This window comes from Rattus rattus, chromosome 2, assembly GCF_011064425.1.
Source record: "Rattus rattus isolate New Zealand chromosome 2, Rrattus_CSIRO_v1, whole genome shotgun sequence".
Classification (NCBI taxonomy): domain Eukaryota; kingdom Metazoa; phylum Chordata; class Mammalia; order Rodentia; family Muridae; genus Rattus; species Rattus rattus.
Window position 1 is genome coordinate 116,424,427 of NC_046155.1, and position 8,120 is coordinate 116,432,546.

Consider the following 8,120-nt stretch of genomic DNA (forward strand, 5'->3'; position numbering starts at 1 on the left):
GCTCCAACTGGGCCCTATCTTCTAAATTTTCCAGAACATTCCAAATATTTCCAAAATAGTGCTACCAGCTGAGACTATGCATTGACACATAGCCCAAAAGACATTTCATATTGAACCATAATCTATATGAAGTGTGATATTAAGGATAGGAGATTCTAGGAGAACTCACTTGACAGGATTCTTGCCAAACTGGATAATTTAAGTTTGCCATAGATGGATGCTGAAGGCTGGGGCCTAGTGGGCTTGAAGGAGCCTGACTGAAGTTTGATCAAGGAGGAGAATCTCTCAGATTCCATCCTAAAGGATTCAAATCTTCCAGCCTTTTCAGATTCCTTATAGGGTCCCATTTTATCAAGTCTCACAGTCAGGAGCTGGTGCCGGTGTACAAGAATGACTAGGCACATCGCATCACGTCAGAGATAAGAAAGGCCCCGGACTCAGGCAAAACTTCAGTCAGAAGCCAACCATGGTGATCCACACCTATAATCTCAGTATTTGGTAGACTGAGGCCAGGGGATTTTGAGTTCAAACCTAGCCTGGATTACACAGCAGTAACTGGTCTCAAAAGCAAAATCAAACTTCAGTCATAAACCAGTTTAACAAGAATCTCCTCTTCCTTGATAGACAATCAAGTTCATCTTAGCCATTGCCACTCAGACCGTACGTACACTCTGCCCTTGGTTATAAATCTCCAGCTGTGTTCACTGCATTCTCAGTTGAGCCCTCTCTTTCTCTTGTTGTCAAAGGGGCAGTAAAGGTTCTCTCTCTCTCTCTCTCTCTCTCTCTCTCTCTCTCTCTCTCTCAATTTCTTTTCTTTTTTTTTTTTTCTTTTGGAGACAGATCTCAGATCTCATGTGCTGTCATCTGGCTTTGAAATGTCTGTGTAGCTGGGGATGACCTTAAACTTCTGATCTTTCTGCCTCTACTTCCTACTTGGCAGGGATTATGGGCATGTGAAACCACCCCCCGTTCGGTAGTGTTGGGACTCAAACTCTGTCTAATTTTTTTTTTTTTTCTGGAGCTGGGGACCGAACCCAGGGCCTTGAGTTTGCTAGGCAAGCGCTCTGCCACTGAGCTAAATCCCCAACCCCTCAAACTCTGTCTATGCTAGTTACTTTTCTGTTGCCTCAATAAACACAGCATGAGCAAGGCAATGTATAGAAGACAGAATGTATTTGGCGTACAAAGGGATCGTAGTACACGATGATGGAATGGAGCATCAGTTGACAGGAGGCTAGAGCAACAGCAAAGCGTTCACACCATGAAACACAAACAGGAAGCAGAGAGTGCACCCCAGAAATGGTGTATGGCTTCTGAAACCTCGGAGGCTGATTCCAGTGATGGGCTTCCTCCAGCAAGGCCACATCTCCTAAACTGCCCAATGCCACAAACTGGGGACCAAGTATTCAAATACCCACATACAAGGAAATCTCATTCAGATCACCATAACGTTAACTTTTTCAAGGCTTACTTTTAATGATGGTTCTTAAACCCTTTAACCTCCTTTTCAGCCCACTACCCACCAGAGGTAGTGGAAAAGAAAGGATACGGGGCAGGATCGGGGGAGGGAACCTGTTTAGAAATTTTCCCATCTTCATTGTCTGGAAATTAGTAGTTCAGTTCACAGGTCAACAGCGGTGGCTTGATCTACTCACAAGCACTTCATGGATACACCAGCAGTCCAATCTGGTAGAGTTGGGATAGCAAACATGAATCGGCAGCAGTGGCGCTACCTAGCAAAGAAGCCAGGCCTCAGCCTTGGCACCAGTCAGCAGGAGGGACCAGGCAGTAATGTCTGAAGAAGCTCTTGGCTGTGCCTCTCTGAGCAAAGCAAAGATCAGCGAAGACTTGAGACCAACAAGAGTTGCACAGCTCGCTCTATAAGTAAGCCAAGCTCAGCCTCCATCACTGTCGAGTCTTTTTTATGCTCCCTCCACACATCACATGTCCTCCACAGGTCTTGCCTCAGTGCACTAAGTCTGTCTCAGCTGACTTCACTCTGCCAATCAGCCGAGTCTGAAGAAGCAGCAAGAAACTGCAGCACACCACCAGAAGTTTTTTGGTGTGTTTCTCTCTATGGACTCCTGATAAATTCGAGCTTAACTACGAAATGTAAGGTGGACCAATACATGTGTGTTATTAGCAACATTAGCCAGCCTAGTTTACAAAGTAAACTGCAGGTTAGCCAATGCTAATACCCTGCCTCAGAAACAAAAATATTGAAATCCTGCCTGAAAAACAAACAAAAAATACAAAACAACCCTCCTCCCACAACATACACAGAGTCTTGCCTTCTCAGCCCAACCCTTGGGGCGTCCGCACAAAAGAAAAGGGGGTGGGGAAGAGGAGAAGAGAAAGAAGGAAAAATAAAAGTAAATTATTTCATTGGAAGAACTGGTTTTTAAACTTATAAATTTTATTTTGTTTTGTTTTTTCCTTCAACAGGATTTCTCTGAATAACAGCCCTGACTGTCCTAAAACTCAGGCTGTGGACCAGGCTAGCCTCAAAGTCACGAAGATCTGCCTGCCTCTGTCTCTAGAGACTGAGCTTAAAGGGTGTTCGCCAACACACTCAGCTATGAATATTTGTGTTACATTTACTTACTGTGGTGAAGGGAGGGTGTGCCTATCATGGCGGGCATGTGAAAACAGAGGGTGGCTGTTCTTTTTACCAACAGTTGGATCCTCGGGACCAGATCTAGGTTGGCGGCAGCACAGTGGGCAGGAAATCTCACTCATTAAGGCTTACAAATAAGGTTAGTCAACATTGTTGCCTGGCACATAAGTGATCAATATGTGTTTTGTTTATTTGTTTTTGTTTTTGATGAGTTAACAATATGGCCTGATCCTACTGGGCACCTGAATTTATAGGTCCACTCTATAGAAATCAGAAATGCAGAAACCTCTCCAAACTTGGCCTCATGGATCTTGAACTCTTAGAACTTATTGGCAATTCACGACCCAGGCCAGACTAGAAGCCTGCCCAACAGAAGTCCCTGGGCCTTCCGTCTAGCTGCCAGTCACAACTGAGCTATTGAATCAGTCCCTGGCTGAGGAGGATCTGACTTGCCATGGAAAGACACCCCAGGGGTCAGACGTTCATCTCTGGTCTCCATGACCATCCAGCAAATGGAACAGCAGGGAAGGCTGGCAGGATGGCTGGAACCGTGGACTGCAGCAGATGTTCCTAGAAATGCTTTGGGGCATCCACCAGAGAAGACTACGCAGACCTGAGTTTAAGACAACCGGAAGTCTTTATTAGCCTGCCAATAGCTACCCTGGGTGTTTAGAATTCCAGTGTAGCCACAAGCCTTTCTCAAGGTGAGCTTTTTTTTTAACAATAGACTTTTTATTAAACTTATAAATTTAAACAAATAATTGGAGAGTTTTACCCAGTGAGATATAATTTAGTATGTACAAAAATATAGGCAGGAGAAGGGCTGGGAGGGCAAGGTTGCAGTCCCTGGATTGTTGGTGGCTGAAACCCAGAGGAACTCTAGGCAAACCTCAGCTTCTTACAAGATGTACGAGCTGAGGATGCAGACAGGGTTCTCAGAAGCTACAACAATGCTGGTCTCATGAGATGGAACCGAAGGCTGCAGCAGGACAAGGTATCTTATACAGTCACAAGCAAAGAAGTGTGAACTCAGGGTGAACTTTTATGAACAAAAACTAAATCCTGGGTTGACATACTTCAGTTAACAAGAAGAGTTAGCCAGAAGCAGAACTACAGAAGCCAAAAAGCAAGGTGAGGCCATTTAGAGACTTTCCCAGAACCTTTGACGGACTTTGATGGATTAGGTGTTGGTTTTCATTTTGGCAGGTGATGCTGTCTACGTGCTGAGTTTTACAGCCTGCATGGTACTTCCATCATGGAGAGGGGCAGGCCAAGGGCTAGGGCCCTGTTACAGAGACCGTATTGATCTGACTCAAGTGCTTCTGCAGACTCTTCCCTAGAGTCATGCCTGACCCTGTTTTCTCCATGATGTCATCTGTAAAATCCTAAGTGAGATTATGGCCTAGTACCAGGACAGAGATGCTGTAGCAGCTATGCTGCTGAGCATAAAGCTTAGTCATGGAGATGGAAACAGGAAAAATGAAAGTATTTCTTCTATTATGATAATGACGTCAATCTGAAAATAATGCTCAGAGATAATGCCCCCCCATCCTTTCCTTATCAAGTGAGAAAGATGTCTTTGTAGAGGAAGTTCACACACACACACACACACACACACACACACACACACACACACACACGAGTGACATAATATGCAGAGGTCAACAAACACTTTGAGGAGCTGGTCCTGTCTTTCTACTGTGGTAACCAGGAGTAAAACTCAGTTTTGGTTGGTTGGTTGGTTGGTTGGTGGGTTGATTGGTTTGGTTGGTTGGTTGGTTGGTTGGTTGGTTGGTTGGTGGGTGGGTGGGTTGGTTGGTTGTTGGGTGGATTGGTTGTTTGGTTGGTTGGTGGGGGGGTTGGTGGGTGGGTTAGTTGGTTGGTTGGTTGGTGGGTTGGTTGGTTGGTTAGTTGATTGGTTGATTGGTTGGTTGGTTGGTTGGTTGGTGGGTTGGTTGGTTGGTTGGTTGGTTGGTTGGTTGGTTGGTGGTGGGTTGGTTGGTTGGTTGGTTGGTTGGTTGGTTGGTTGGTGGGTTGGTGGGTTGGTTGGTTGGTTGGTTGGTGGGTTGGTTGGTTGGTTGGTTGGTTGGTGTGGTTGGTTGGTGGTTGGTTGGTTGGTTGGTTGGTTGGTTGGTTGGTTGGTGGGTTGGTTGGTTGGTTGGTTGGTTGATTGGTTGGTTGGTTGGTTGGTTTGTTGTTTTTCAGGTTTTCACCAAACACTTTCACCTGTTGAGATATCAACTCAGCCCAAGTGTTCTTTTACATAGCTTTTTACTATTGCTATGACTTTACTTATTTATATCTGAGTTCAGGCTAGCCTTGAACTGGCAGTGACCCTCCCATCTCAGGCAGTACAAGCAAGATTTACCACAACCTGCTTTGTGATATTATCCTAGTAAAAATTAAGATTTCAGATGGGTGTGGTACTGACACCATAACCAGACCCTGTTTCAAAAGCAAACACAAAATCAAGATTTCAACTGTTATTCTAAAACACCTAGGAATTCAGAGAATGTGAAGTTTTATCTCAAGGAACCTGCAAGAGCCATTTTGGCATTCCAGAAAAAATCCAGTATGTCTTCTTCCTTTCAGGCCAGGCTCTCCAGTCCCATTGACCATCACGGCGGCAGGAAGCAGGCAGGCCTGTTTGCTACACCCATTTGTTACACTGACCTACTTAGAAAAAGTGATTTTTTTTTTTTTGAAAAATCATTTTGTGGGGAAGGGTTTTATAACTTAAATTTTTCCCCATTTTCCTTCTGGTTAAAACTATATTTATGAAGCCAGGCGTGGTAGCACACACTTTTAATCCCAGCACACTAAAGGTCTGGTCTACATAGAGCCTTCCAGGTCTACAGAGTGAGACCCTGTCTCAAAAATAAATAAGAAAGAATGAAAGGGAGGGAGGGAGGGAGGGAGGGAGGGAGAAGGAAGGAAGAAAGAGTACACAGTGCTCTGGAAGAGGACCAGCATTGGGTTCCTAGCATCCAAGCCCAAGTACTCACGATTGCCTACAACTCCAGCTCTGAGGCATTTGGTGTCTCCTTCTGGACTCTGGGGGATGCGCATACAAATGCATATATGCATATAACTTTAAAATAATAATACAATAGCAATAATAATAATCCTTTAAAACTTTGTCAAATGATTCTATTATAGTGTCATTTAACATGTAAACTGTAGCTGGGGCATGGTGGCACACACCTCTAATCCCCAGCATTTGGGAGGCAGAGGCAGGTGGATCTCTGTGTTCGAGGTCAGCATAGTCTCCAGAGTCAGTTCCAGAGCAGCCAGGGCTGCACAGAGAAACCCTGTCATAGAGATAGAAACATAAACAAACAAACAAACAAACAAATGAATAACATATAAACTATATTATATATAAACAAATTATAATATCTAATTTTTTTGTTTTATTTAGTGTATTTTAGTTTTTCCTGCATGCATATATGTGCACCACTTGCAGGCCTTGTGTCCACAAAAGCTAGAAGTGAATGTCATCTCCCCTAGAATTGGAGTTACTGATGGTAGTGGGCCACCACATGGGTGGTGGGGATTGACCTACATCCTCTAGAACAGCAGCAAGTGCTGTTCTGCCTCTCTAGCCTCCTTAAGAACTGCAGGTTAAACTGGCAGATTAGCCCCACTCACAACACTATGTCTTACAGCCTCATTACTATCACTGGTTGTGCTGAACTGTTTATGTCAATTGACACAAGCCCTAGTTATGTGAAAGGAAGAAACCTTGATTAAGAAAATGCCTCCGGGTTGGAGAGATGGCTCAGCGGTTTAACAAACACTTTGGACTGCTCTTCCAGAGGTCGTGAGTTCAAATCCCAGCAACCACAACCATCTGTAATGAGATCTGATGCCCTCTTCTGGTGTGTCTGAAGACAGCAACAGTGTACTCATATACATAAATCTTGAATGAAAGAAAGAGAGAGAGAGAGAGAAAGAAAGAGGAAGAAAGAAAGAAAGGAAGGAAGGAAAGGAGAGAGAGAGAGAGAGAGAGAGAGAAAGAAAGAAAGAAAGAAAGAAAGAAAGAAAGAGAGAGAAAGAGAGAAAGAAAGAAAGGAAAATGCCTCTAAGAGGGCTGGGAGTGAGAATGGAAATCTGTGAAGGGCATCTCTGGGACCAGCTGGAGGCATGGGACTGGGAGAATACAGGGAGTCTGTCGGGGTGATCCTAGCTGAGATTCCTACCAGAGGGGGGTATAGATACCAAAGTGACCACCAGGCAGGACTTCTAGAGGAGGGAAGGGCACATCAATCCACCACCCACGAAACCTTCAACCAAAAATTTGTCCTGCCTACAAGATGTGCAGGGATAAAGATGGAGCAGAGACTAAGGGAACAGCCAACCAATGACTGTCTCAACTTGAGACCATGTGGGAGAGCCAACCCCTGACACTATTAATGATACTCTGCTATACTTGCAGACAGGAGTCTAGCTTAACTGTCTTCTGAGACGCTGCATCCAGCAGCACATAGAGGCAGATACAGAGACCCACAACCAGACATCAGGGCATTTTCTTAACTAGTGATTGATGGGGGAGGGCCCAGCCCAGCCCATTGTGGGTGGGGCCGCCCCAGGCTGATAATCCTGGGTTCTATAAGTAGCCTGAGCAAGACATGGAGAGGAGCAAGCCAGTAAGCAGCACCCCTCCGTGGCCTCTGCATCAGCTCCTGCCACCAGGTTCCTGCCCTGTTTGAGTTCCTATCCTAACTTCCTTCAGTGATGGACTATGATGTGGAAGTGTAAGCCATGTAAGTCCTTTCCTCCCCAACTTGCTTTTGGTCATGTTGTTTGATCGCAGCAATAGAAACAAACTCTAAGACACTGTTCTTTATCGAAATATTGGTTTTTCTCATTAAAATCTTTTTAATGTTAATTTTCAAACTTCTGCATTAAATTTTTATTTTGATTACTCAATTTGTGACAACCCTAGGTTGTATACCCATGGCAAGTACTTCTTTATTTCCTATACCTCAGTCTTGACCACATCGGCACACACACCCTCACCCCCCCAACACAATTTTTTTTTCTCCATGTGACTGTCCAGGTATACATGTGAGTCAGAAGTGTCATCCTCAGGAATGCTGTCTCCCAATTCCCCTCATTGGCAGGAGGCTCACCACAGATTAGACTACAATGGCCAGGCGAGGAGCCCCAGGGTGTCTCCTGTCTCTGCCTCCACAATGTTGGGATTACAACTGGATTCCTTCACACCTGGCATTTTCAAGTAGGTTTTAAGGAACAAACTCAGGTCCTTGTGCTTGCAATTACTTTACTGGGCCACTCTGTCCCTATCTACATCCCCTAAAAGCCACAGGTTATAAGGTCTTTCCTTTTGCAGGATGTGGAGGTAAAAGACAGATAAGTAAAGCATCTTTTTCCAACAAAGAGGCCCAGGCTCACAGCTTCAGGGGAGGGAAGCTCTAAGGTCCAGGCTGCTTCTCTCCAACCTGGGTGAAAGACCCTAGTCTAGGCCACTTCCTGAAAG